The following is a 13,382-nucleotide window of genomic DNA, read 5'->3' as shown; positions in this document are numbered from 1 at the left end:
AATTAGTTTCCCTTCCTTTGGTTACACTGGCTTTAGAACATTTTTTATTTTTTTTTTTTTTCTAATTACATTGCAAACTCATAGGCCTTGCAGAGGGATCTGGATAGGTTGGAGAGCTGGGCGATCGCCAACCGCATGAAGTTCAATAAGAGCAAGTGCCGGGTCCTGCACCTGGGACGGGGAAACCCTGGCTGCACGTACAGACTGGGCGATGAGACGCTGGAGAGCAGCCTAGAAGAGAGGGATCTGGGGGTCGTGGTAGACAGCAAGTTGAATATGAGCCAGCAGTGTGCCCTGGCAGCCAGGAGGGCCAACCGTATCCTGGGGTGCATCAAGCACGGCATCGCTAGTAGGTCAAGGGAGGTGATTGTCCCGCTCTACTCTGCACTGGTGCGGCCCCACCTCGAGTACTGTGTGCAGTTCTGGGCACCACAGTATAAAAAGGACATGAAACTGTTGGAGAGTGTCCAGAGGAGGGCTACGAAGATGGTGAAAGGCCTGGAGGGGAAGACGTACGAGGAACGGCTGAGGGCACTGGGCCTGTTCAGCCTGGAGAAGAGGAGGCTGAGGGGAGACCTCATCGCAGTCTACAACTTCCTCGTAAGGGGGTGTCGAGAGGCAGGAGACCTCTTCTCCATTAACACCAGCGACAGGACCCGCGGGAACGGGGTTAAGCTGAGGCAGGGGAAGTTTAGGCTTGACATCAGGAGGGGGTTCTTCACAGAGAGGGTGGTTGCACACTGGAACAGGCTCCCCAGGGAAGTGGTCACTGCACCGAGCCTGACTGAATTTAAGAAGAGATTGGACTGTGCACTTAGTCACATGGTCTGAACTTTTGGGTAGACCTGTGCGGTGTCAAGAGTTGGACTTGATGATCCTTAAGGGTCCCTTCCAACTCAGGATATTCTATGATTCTATGATTTTAAAAAGGACTTCCTGGCTTTGCTTACTAGAGAAATATCCCTGTGATGATGTACACAGCAGGAACACAGGAACTACCAGGATATTAAATACATACCATCTTTACCATTAGCTGAGGTCCCACTTAACCAATAATACTGAGTAATTTATATCTATAATAGTACAAATGGAAAGTAGCAAATAGCCTGATTTGATGCTGCTGCCATTACTGAAATAAATTTTTGTTTTAGGTGAGTATTCAATACCTGAGAGACAAAGAATCACAGAATTTCTAGGTTGGAAGAGACCTCAAGATCATTGAGTCCAACCTCTGACCTAACACTAACCAGTCCTCCACTAAACCACTAAGCTCTACTTATAAATGTCTTTTAAAGACCTCCAGAGATGGTGACTGAACCACTTCCCTGGGCAGCCCATTCCAATGCCTCACAGAAGTTCTTCCTAAGATCCAACCTAAACCTCCTCTGGGCACTACCTTAGCCCATTCCCCCTCGTCTGGTCACCAGGCACATGGGAGAATAGACCAACCCCCACCTTAAAGAAGGCTGTAGCCTTTAAAGTACCTGTAGAATGTGATAAGAATGTGATAAGGTCGCCCCTGAGCCTCCTCTTCTCCAAGCTGAACAAGCCCAGCTCCCTCAGCCGCTCCTCGTAGGACTTGTTCTCCAGGCCCCTCACCAGCTTTGTCGCCCTTCTCTGGACTCGCTCAAGCACCTCGATGTCCTTCTTGTAGCGAGGGGCCCAAAACCATCGAACTTTTGTGAGAAACAGTTGTGTTTTTTTAACAGTCTGACTCCACTATAATTGTTTTTTTGTTTTACCTGAGAGCAGAATTTAAGCATCCTGTATGTGATTTTAATTTCATTTTACTTCAGGTTTCAGGAAATATTGGTAAAGTTAATATTGAATATTGCTAAGAATTTAAAAATATTTTTTTCCGCAATAATGCATATTCCATCTAAACTTCTTGTTAAAATCTGTAGGGCCAAATATAGAGGAAAAAAAAAAAAAAAAGAAGTTTAGTAGAACCAGGATTTATTTGATGGTCAAAACTGGAGAATGAGGATAGAGGGAAATCGTGGAGCTCAGAGTAATCTTGTATTAATCCATTCAGCTGAGCTGTAGGAGATCCATAAGCCCTGTGTACTCTTGCTACAAGGAATGAGGACATCTCTGTCTCAGGCTAAGTTACCAGAGATAGCTATTTGTGCACAACAGCCAGCAGAACCGTGTGTGCTCGGCTGCTGTAGGGTAACCAAGGGTGGGCGTCTGTGCCTTCAGCTGCCACCACTAAATCCAGCAGACCACCTGGGACCACATCACTAAAACAAGCAGCTTGGGCACACTAGGATCTTGGCTTCTCCTCCCTGCTTTTTGTCCACGCGTGTCCACACATCAGTGATTGCACTCCACTGTCTGCCCCAAGCACTTCCTTGGAGGGCAAAAAACACTTGAGCAGACCTGCTAAAGCTACTGCAGAAGAGAGAAATCCTGCTGAGCTAGTGTAGATGATCTATTTTGGAATTTTCTTGTATGACATGAAATTATATTACAAGTGAATTTCAAAAGATTAAGCAACTTGTCTTTTTGAATCCTTAAAGATACTTACGTTACATGCATATAATAAAAAAGTAAGATTTAATTCCATTTAACAGCATTAAAGGGTGCAGAATATTTAATTCTTTTAAGTTATTTTTACCTGCACTGCAGTAAAATATGTTTCCTTGGATCTTTGAAAAAATATATCATTGCCTGTATTGCTAGTTAATGTACCAGTTTCTCTAATAAATTTAAGTTATTCTATTGTCTATGATTCCACTTATGCAAGTTGACTCCCATTAGCCACTCTTCCATAATGGCTTGTGGGAAGATTGAACAGAAAACCAAACTAATGCCAGCCATTTTTCAGCCATTTTTCAGACTCATAAAATGATTAAAGCTGATGTAAAATGACTCATTAAAACTGAAAACATTAGGATCATTAAAAAGCCATTAAACCACCTCACTCCTCTGATTTATTTTACAATAGCCTTATTTGGCCAGTATTTTAAAGTCAGAGAATCTAATCTTTTGTCTCTAATTATTGGCAGTATACCCACCATACAGTAGGAGGACGTGTTCATGATGAATCCATTATTTCTAAGTCTCATTTTAAGCTAATTCTTCAGCCTTTGCAGATCTTACTACTGCATACACTTTGGCCATGTGCTTAAGTTCAAACATGAATAGATCAATTGAAATCTGCACAACAGTTTGACTACTTAAAGCCTATGTTCGGGGTATCTGGACCTATTCAAATAACCTGCACTGAATTCTATTACTGTAAAGGATCATATTTAATTCCAAGCACTTTGCTGACAAGTGACATCAGAATTTTAAGAAATGTTTTCTGAATAAGCTAAAATTGAGATGCTTTGAAGCATATTCAGCTCTTACCAAAAAAAAAAAAAATAAAATTCTTTAACCCATGATGGCAATGGAAATCTCAGGCCATGAAGAAAAAAAAAAGAGACCTTTATATCAATTCTCATTTGATCTTGGCCTGATATTTAATGACTCGTACATAGGATTAAATATAGCTGCTATATCCCATGGAGTTCATTGCAGCTATTCATGGCCTTAATAAGTAAGTGTATTTATACTACTTGTATGGAGAACTAGACTTTTCAAAAGGGCTTTTATCTTTCTGAGAAAGCTCTTGATATCAGCAAACAAGAATTCAAAAAACAAAACAAAACAAACAAAAAAAAAAAAACACCAAAAAACAAAAAAACAATTGTTTCCTTTTATCAAAGAAGATTGTTAGTACTTCGGAAAAAAAATCTGAAAATTAGTGAAAATGAATAATTTTGGAAAGACAGTGCTCTAATTACAGGCAGAGCTGTCAGTTACACAAAACCAACCTTTTAAATATTTTTTCCTGGTGAATTTATAAATCAGTTTATAATTTTGAGAAGTGTACTTCAGAAAAAAAAAAAAAAGAGAGAGAGATTGATTTGAGGAAAAGTAAGAGGAGTTTCACAAAATACTCTCCTGGAAAAAGAAAAAACACTAATGAAAACTTAAATTTATTGTAAACAAGCAATTAAGCCATAAATAAAAACATCCACTTCCAACAATATCTGCAATTTTCCTCCGAGGCTACTTCACCGAATGCAGTGGGCTGAGTTTCTTGTTAGTATAGTTAGGACTAAATTTTAGTCCAGGACAGCCACACATAAAGGTTCATTGCTGAGTATGTCAGGGTGCTGCTCTGTATCAGCAACACTGTGGTTTATGACTGGTTGAATTGACACTGATTTTTATTTTAATACTGTTCAAGGTTCATAAGGTTCATAATCCCTCTGATGGTAGATTTGTAGTGTATACCTCAGGCTTTAGGAACAAGATATTTGAGAAATTTCTTTTTCCATAAATAGGTGACATGCTTAAGTCCATTCGGTAGGTTTCTAACCTTTCACCTTAGAAAGACAATTTCTTATATATTGTGTTTGATGTGGTTTATCAGTGATTTCTTTTATACTACACTTTTCATTTTACCAGCAACGTACACTCTTGTTTTGAGACCACTTCCAAAGCTTTTTGCTTTGTGACTGTGTTAAGGCATTAAAATGTATCAGTTACATCAAAAATAATTCATTGTTCTGAATTATATAATTACTTTAAGAATTGAACTTCATATTCTAAATATTGTCCTATAAATTCTCCTGAAACCATTATCAAGAAAATGAGGAGTGAATGCAGTCATGTTTTGAACTGAGGAAATCAATGAAAGCTAGGTGCTTGTCTAATGCTGTTGAAAGGAGAGCATAATGCATCTCAGAAAAAAAAAGTATGACTAACCAGCAAAGAGCTGTTAACTGTAATTTTAAATGTAAATATCTCTAGATATCTATTCCTTGGAGTATATTTGGAAATTGGAAGGTCATTTATTAGATATAACTCCAGCATTCAATAGCAGAAGAATGTTTTTTTGGCTTGGAAAGGGGGTGCATCACAGAAGCTGCGTTTCATAATGAACATATCAGGGCCTCAATAGGACATTCTTGTTTTATGTGCTCTATGCTCTTCACAAACACCATGACCCTAAAAGGACATGAGGCATAATTCTGCAGTGCTTCTCTAACATTCCTCAATTCAGCTGGAAAAGATAGATGAATAATTAAGGTTTGAGGCTCATTTTAAATTGCAACTTCTAGAATAATTCACCCGTGTAAAGCAGTGCAGAATAGCACAGATCTAATACTGGGGGACTGCATGAGATGACTTATCAAACATGCTAGGTAAAGCTGGTCCCTGGCAGTTTTCTGTACTATCTATCTACTTTACTTTCTGTTAAACAGTCAAGCACTCCATTGCTTTTTCTGATGTTGTACCTTGTGCATAATTCTGCTCTTTTTTTTCTGTAGGTCATTTGACTTGACCCGTAAATCTACTGCAAGCAATAAAATAGGAAGAGAACTGCCATTGGTAAGTGCTTCTTAAAACAAAAGCTATATGTCAATCACTTTCTACCAGGGAATCGAACTTTTTTTTTTTTTTATCATTATTATTTTTTTTCCAGTGCCACTATAGTGAGAATTCAAGCCATACAACTGATAAAGCTGTCATTTCACTATAAAGTGCTTCTGGCTGGAGTTGTGGTTGAAACATGGTTCATTAGCATATAGCATATATATTGTAATACCACATCTTTCATAAGCTCACATTTTCTAGCTATTGAATAACCAAGTACAGTAGTTAATGTCCCAATTAGCTGAAGGCAAGCTGCTGGCTGGGTTTGTTGTGTTGACATCACAACACAAATTTTTTCCAGGTGTCATTGTCCTCACAATTGTATCGCTAAGAACTGGGATGGCTTGAGGCCAAACCCCTGTCCAGTAAAAGAAACTCTTAAGACATTCAAATCTGGATTTGCAGAGGCAGAAATTAAACCAGAATATGTAATCAGAGAGGTCTGTAAAGTTGAACCCACCTGAACAGTGCTCAATTTTGTCCCTGTTTAAAGCTATTGATATTTTAAAATACAAGGATGAGTGAGTAAAAAGCCTTAGTGTGGTGACACCCTGTTAACATCCACATTGTGTGTATCAAAGATGCTGTAGGAAAGACAGGTAACTTCATAAAGCTTAGACTATAAAGAATGAACCTACTGGAAAGAAGCATGATGACATTCAGAAAGCTTGGCTGAATCTCCTTTCAGCATGTGACTCACGATTATAAAGCTATTCAGCTTTTTAGGTTTTGGAAAGAGGGGTCCTCTGCAGAGAGCACTCAGCAAATGCTATGTTTCATTTTAGGACTCTTTTTCCATGTATTCCAGGATTTTGAGTTGGCAAACCTGATCCAAAAGTCTGTTTTTCCTATGGATTTTATTTATAGTACATTAGAATAATCTCTAATCTTTTGTTACAATATTATGGTGTAGTATTAGATAATAGTATTTAAGTTTGAGAAGAAAGCTACAATAGCATTGCTTCAAAAGAGTTTAGCTCTCCTTAGCTGTTCTGCAAAATAGTCCCTGCCTCTCGTTATTAATGGTGTTTGTTATAATAAATTATAGAGAAAAAGAATGATCAAAGAGTATCTTTGCACTGGGTATGTTACATTTGACTGATAAGGCTAATGGATTATTTTTTGCAAGAGTGCCACATGAAAAATTGATGCACTTTGTAACAATTGATATTGAGCACCTCTCCTGCCCTTCTTGACAATTAAAGTAGCTGTTTTTTCTGTACCCAGCACAGTGCAAGATGGACAAATTAAAAGATTTATTTTTATGCTAACTTGTGTCAGCGTACTGGAGGAATAGATGCAGTATCATAAAAGTATAGTCATAAAGGTGAGGTTCTAATTTACTTCCAAGTTTTATTTCAGTTTAGTTCTCCATTGCCATGAGGCATAAAAGTTACTGAGTTATACTACATTCACCTCACGCTGGTTTCCTATCAAACAGAATATCGGTGGAACACCTCCACTGAGCTCTCTACATGAAATTGTCCTTTTGTACATCTCATAATCGGCTGCAATGTGACCAAGCATCTGGTGGTGACAAGCAGACGTCTTTGATTTATTGGCTAATATCACTGCTTGTTAGTGGATGGTTGAGCAGGAGACTAAAAGAGCATAAAATCAGAGAGAATAAATTATGAAGGCACCGAACTGTGGCATTATAAACCCCTCCTTGTCACAGCTGTGACATCTCCCAGGAAATGTGGGATGAGAGAGACATTCCCTCTTCAAAAACAGTGGCCACTGCTTTCTGATTTTGAATAAAATAAAGAAACAAACAGCCCAAATCCACCAACATCTTACCTAAGTAAAAGGTAGTGGTAGTGTTTTCTCCCGCTGAACCACTCTGCATCAAAAATATTGCATCTGCTTGGAAATTGAGTTGATTAGCATCTCATTCAGAAGGCTGGCAGATTCAAAGGATGATGCAGAGAAGTGGGATATCTCTGCTGCAACTGTAGGTCTATGGCTTCCTCTAAATGCTACCCCAAAATTTAAATCAGAACTCAGAAAAGCTAGGCTGAAGGTTCTGCTTCTCTCTTTCAGCATTAGTAATCTCACTACGCATGAAAATATGCATGGTCCCTGTTGTGCAGGGTGATTACCCTGGGCTTGTCCCATGGGTAAGAGGGGAACTAGCTTCCTGGTTTGTGGTGTTTTCTACTTTACAAAGAGCATATAGGTAACTAAGACAATTAGGTCTATTCTTTATTGCAAAGATTCTTTGTGGACTTGCCAGGAGGATTTAAATTGGGTGGATGTGTTAACACATGACAAAAAATAGTATCAGCATGTAAGAGATGCGCTTGCCATTTTATATCCCCTTTTAAATAGTACCTAGCAAATTAAACAATGCACGTGGCTGAACATGATGTTTCTGAGAATCCCTCAGGACAGAAAAGCAACAGAACTCAAGTGTTACTCACTGATGACAATTATTGCGAGCTGTGGAGCAGTGATAATTGTAACTACTCATAATGTCAAATAAACATTATGTATATGTTTATTCAATAAATCAGCTGGAAGGATAAAAGGATGAAGATATTCACTGTTTCATTTCTATGCAATGATGAGATGTTTAATGGAGTGATCGCAACAAGCCATACAGGGGTTCAACTGGAAGCTGGCTAAGAGGTGTAGTATCTTCAAGGAAAACTTGTGGTCAAAACCTTACGCAATCACTGGCTTTGTGCTAAAATATTTATGCAAATACTGTTGTCCTCAAGTGAAGCACTAACAACCAATTCAAAGATTGGTTTCAATCAATAAGAAAATTTATATATGTGTCTAGTGACAAATGTAATTTTACTATTTCAATTAAAATGCAATGGGAACTCTTGCAAAGTTTTCTTTTACCTACTCAATCTTAGATAAGCTGTAGCTGTAATGAGGAGATATTCCTTGAACATTTAATGAGCAACACCAGTAACTGGTTCTGACTTACTGACAAGTAAAAGGAAACTTTTAAGGGTGCCCACTGGAACTACTCTCCTATTGTGGTTATCTGAGGGTATTAGCCTTGAGCAGATTCTGGGAACTGTGGAAAGATGCTGCACAATTAAAAAGACAGGAACGAGCCAAGCAATAGCTCTTACTAGAAGAGAGGAGGAGCGCAGGCTAATGATAAGAGACCCCAGGCAAAAGAAGGCCAATATGGTACTACATAGCAGTTGCATCAAAATACCCTATAACCATTTGTTTGGGGATTTCAGTTTATGAGGAAAAATCCAGGAATCCTCCAAAGCAAAGGTTATGTTTTTATGATTATTATTTTTAATGATTTACTGGTATATTCAGGAAGATAAGTCTTTATAATAGTCATAATCAGAAACTGTATTCTAAAGATATTCAATATATGCCATCACAGATAATAAAATTTATCTTGTACTAAGAAATTTAGACTGAGAACTTGATAAGAAGCAGTTGCAGAGGGTGAAGTCATGATGCCTTTTGTTTCAATATATTTCCCTGAGTAGTCTTTTTTAATTTTAAATTCTTTTTTCAAGTGAGAGCTGTTCCATGTAATGGATTTGAATGTATTGAATAGATTTGAAAGGATTTCCTTCATGTTCACTTTATTTCTGAAGCAGTTCAGTTTGTTTCTGCTTAGAGTTACAAAATGGAACAATGAGATAATCTCCATAAAATATGCATACAGTTTTTAATAATGAGTCCAAAAATCTGTCTTATAAATAAGAACCACTGATCAAATCCTTATGTGGATTTTCAATAAGAAGAAAAGCGTGACACCTTGAGACAGAATTCTGTTGTTTGTCAGACAGTGGCTATGTGTCAGTCAAAATGTTTCTGACAAAGAAAGACATTCAGAAGCCACAAATATGCAGAATTTTCAAAGACAAATTAAGTAGAAAATGGTCTATTAATAGAAAAACTAAAAAATAAATACCAGCAAAAACAAGTGCTTCATTCACAGTGTTTGAAAAAATCATCTTGTCAAAATTGTCAGACGTCAGAATCATAATGAATAGATTTTACTTTCTCTATGTTTTTTTTTCCCTCTTAATAGCAAAAATAAGAGAGTAAAATTACTTAAATATAGGAAAAAGAAATATCTAAGAAATTGGATGAATTTTCCACATGTGCTAATACAAAAAAAAAAAAAAAAGAGAGGTCATTCATTTCAGAATACGGAACTAAGGAGATCAGAACTTTGGAGTCCCATCAAAGGCTGCATATAACTTGGGCAGGGCACTTAGATATACTGTTTGCTGATTGATGAAAATGTGATTCACAAAACAAAAAAACAAAACACCATAACTCCAATTGTATTCTTCAACTGATTTAGGTCTTAAAAATGCTTTGTGATATGGCACTTTTAAGGATAAATTGTTTGAAACATCCATCTACTGGAACGTCTTCATGCAATTAAAGAGATCAGTAGCTGATTTCAAACAAGATACATATTTTAGTTAAATATCTAGTTATGTGTTTCTATATATAAGAAAGAAATTATGCTTATTTATAGAAAATAAATAAAACATGTATTTCTGAATTTCAAAGCTAATATTTTATTTTGAAAATTGTAACCTGATTTGTGACCAAGGACTAATCACTTAGTTTTATCCAGACAATTAGTTTTCATTATTTACTTCTGATCAGAAGATGACATTTTCTGAAAGTGTCAATAAAGAGGTGGACATGATGCAAGCAGCTAACCCAGTGGTTAGTATCGAAATTTTGGTTTAATCATCTGGGTTGTGTTAGAGTGTGTTATAAATGAGGTCTCAACTCAATCTGAATTTTGTAATATTTATAAAACAAATATTTCTAAAAGGTATAAAAGCTACAAAAGGTATAAAAGGCAAGTAAACAGTGCTGGGTGTGCGGGGAGTCTACGCTCCACCAACACGCACACACGAACATCAAACATTCTAAACATAGAACATGGCTTTACATACTAAACCCGAGTATGCCTGTACATATGTACAATCAGGAAAAGTAACAAACAATCCTGTAAGTTCCATAACATAACAGTCTCCATTTTCCATTCCTTTTGAACAATACATGTGTGTCTCGCTTTAAGTTGTCAAGCAACTCGGCCTTCAGGCCTTATGTATCCCGTTCTTCCCAGATCACAGAAAAGCACATCCATCTCCTTTTCAAGGCCAATAGGCCTGGGCCAAAAGGCACGTTCAGGTCAACAGGGGGCGTAACAGCAAAAGCCTTCGATGGCTGTGGCAGCAGAGGGGCCCATGGCGTAGCAGTCGGATCAGTAAAGGAGCCCGCAGCTCCCTCACTGTCTGGCACCCACACGTTTGTGATTGTGGCTCCACATGGCTCTTTAAGGCCTCTGAGACTGCTCGCCAGGTGCCGAGCAATCCCACTGCAACCTTGCCATTTTTAGTAGCAGAGTCCCACACCTTGACCTCAGTTTGGTCCCATATTTCAGGCTCATGAACTGTCCGATTGTTAATAAGGAGAATAAGCTGTAAGGTTAGCAGGACAGTCTTTGTTCCTAAGGACGTGTGATTCCCCATAATGCGCAGCTGCTGACCAGCGAGAGGCAGTCGTGAGCACGGGTCTGCTTCTCTCAGCTCGAGCTTCTCTCCAGCTCCAGTGCGCCTGTTTCCAGTGACTTTCTGTACGAGCTTCTCTGAGCGGTTTGCTGAGTTTGGCCGAACCTATCTTCATGAGGCAATCAAAGTGCCTGTTCCCATCCTGGTCTCCATTCTGCCAGCCTGTTCCTCTTCACTTCTTTTTCCTGCTTCTTTATTGATGTAACTTCATCGTGCTGCCTTTTTTTTTCTTTTTTTATCTTAAGGGCAGGCTCCCCTCTTATACCCTTCTCTCCACAGCAGTTCTTTTCCAAACAACTTTTCATTGGTCAGACAACTTTGAATGTAACAACAACAGCAAACACCCAGAAACATCCATGCCTTAAGGGCTGGAGAACAAGAAACCGGAGACTGCATGGAGCCTCCTGAATCACCCTTCTTTGTTCCCTCTAAAGTCTTTTATATTCCTGATGGCCTCGTCTTTAAGAGTCTAATGTTATCTCAACCATGGTGTTTTCCAACCCCCATGGCCACACTCCCAAATCTCCCCCTTCTTTATTAATATCAACCGTTTTCTTGACACGAATTACCACTCCATATATAACAAGTTCATGAGCTGAAAACAAGATGTGAATGTAGGTTTGCAATGTCCCAAGTCAGATTATGTTCTCTTGTTCTATACATATTCAGTTTACATAAAATCTTAAAGCTTCATCGAGTCAGAAAGAAGCTGTATATATGTGTGTTCTGATACATAAGGAAGAGTTGGAAAACTACTGAAATACTTGTCTGAATGGATTTCTAGTCAAAATGAATTTGTCTGAATGGATTTCTAGTCAAAACAACAAAGGAACTGATGCTATGCTAGACAGTATTAAATCATCGAATGATTTGCAGGAGGCTTCAGAAAAATGTTATTGAGTTCCAAGCAGGCATATTCTTAGCTTTTTATTTATTTATTTATTTATTTATTTTGGGGGGGTGGGGTTTACTACAGTCATGTCTATGCTTTCCAAGTCATGTATATACATGTATTCTTGTTTCATATCTCATTGTTCTAGGGAGAGATGTCCCATGAGAGACCATTTAATAGCGGTGTGGCTTGCTCTCAAGGTTTGTCTTTCTAAAAGTCTATAAGTCACCTTCTCAGTACTGAACATACATTTTTTTCTTTTTTCCTCTTACTCATTAATTTCATAAACATTATAAAAACAAAGAAAACCCAAATCCAATCACGGTACAGTTAGTGGTTAGACGTTTTTCCAACAGGCAGTTCAAAGCAGAAATCTGCTTTGGGATACTTCAAAATGTCCTCTAAAGCAGTCAGTTTCCACCACCCACCCACCACATCAGATGTTAAGTGTCCTATTGTGTCACCTACATTCAGTCTCCTCTGACATGCTACTTCAGTGCACACTGCAGTTACACACTAGCTAAGTTGCAGCATTGAGCATAATAGTTCTTCACCGTTGCTCAAAGTGAATGCAACATCCTAATAATTATGAATGACAGCATTTTATAGTGATGTAGCACTGAAATGGCTACTCTTTTGCTTACTAAGTATGGTTTTGGAGAAAGTACTTGGACTCAGGTTGTCCCAGCAAATTAGTCAGCATAACTGCAGTTGCACCTGCTTCATAAAATGGCAAGCTCTCTTCTGAAGTGCTGGTAGGTGTGATTCATTAGTAGTTCAACAACCATCCATCAGACTGTACACACCAGCAGAATCAAATATCAGGAGTGCAGGAACCTACACAAAAGGGGAATTTTTTCATTTATTTATTTATTTATTTATTTATTGTCTAGCCCTTTACACTGTACAGGGTTGTTGAAGAGACTGTTTAAATATACAGTAGGATTTGGGGTTGCTTTTCAGATCAGAAAAAAGGCTCCATACCATGAGAAAACATTTACCATCAGGTATTAGTCACTCTTCAGCATCTTTGCAATTAAAACATTACTATTGCGAAGCCCTAGAGGCTTAGGAAGAGACATTTCTGGTATACTCAAGTGAATGCAAGTGTAACCATGTGCAGCCATGTGTGGTGAATCTGTCAGAACTAACAGCAGGAACTTTGATAAGAGTTCTCCATCAGTAAACCTGTTTGATAGCTCAAGGTCTCTGAATTGTTATTGTAAGTGGCATCCAGTAGTGCTGCTGCAGTTAAGGGTCTGTCAGATTTCCCCACACGCACACTTCCCCAGGGATTTATTATACCTCAGCTTTTTCAAGTTATGTTGGGGCTAAAACTATAGCCAACAACTTGTCAGCACAGACATGATTTTATTTTACTCCCTTGAATGATCAAAGGAGTTAGCTTAAAATTTGAAGAGGGTGAGGATCAAGCTGCTATGTGTCCTTTGTGTGTTGTAGTACATTAGGGTGAGAATCGTTAACAGCAATTAATACGAATGAGCACTGCTTTTCTAGGA

At 38.2% G+C, this 13,382-nt stretch overlaps 1 protein-coding gene across 4 annotated transcripts in view; it reads left to right on the top strand.

The window, feature by feature from the left end:
- TENM2 (teneurin transmembrane protein 2) overlaps window positions 1-13,382 on the top strand; it is a 1,606,114-nt gene that overhangs the window by 112,567 nt on the left and 1,480,165 nt on the right. For all 4 annotated transcript variants that reach the window (XM_072044660.1, XM_072044658.1, XM_072044657.1 and 1 more), the window contains exon 4: window positions 5,331-5,391. The gene's annotated coding sequence lies outside the window, so the exon portion shown is untranslated. The remainder of the gene's footprint in view (window positions 1-5,330; window positions 5,392-13,382) is intronic.

Source organism: Anas platyrhynchos, chromosome 14 (assembly GCF_047663525.1).
Source record: "Anas platyrhynchos isolate ZD024472 breed Pekin duck chromosome 14, IASCAAS_PekinDuck_T2T, whole genome shotgun sequence".
Taxonomy (NCBI): domain Eukaryota; kingdom Metazoa; phylum Chordata; class Aves; order Anseriformes; family Anatidae; genus Anas; species Anas platyrhynchos.
Note: the sequence above shows the minus strand (reverse complement) of the source record. Positions and strands in the feature narration are given on the sequence as shown.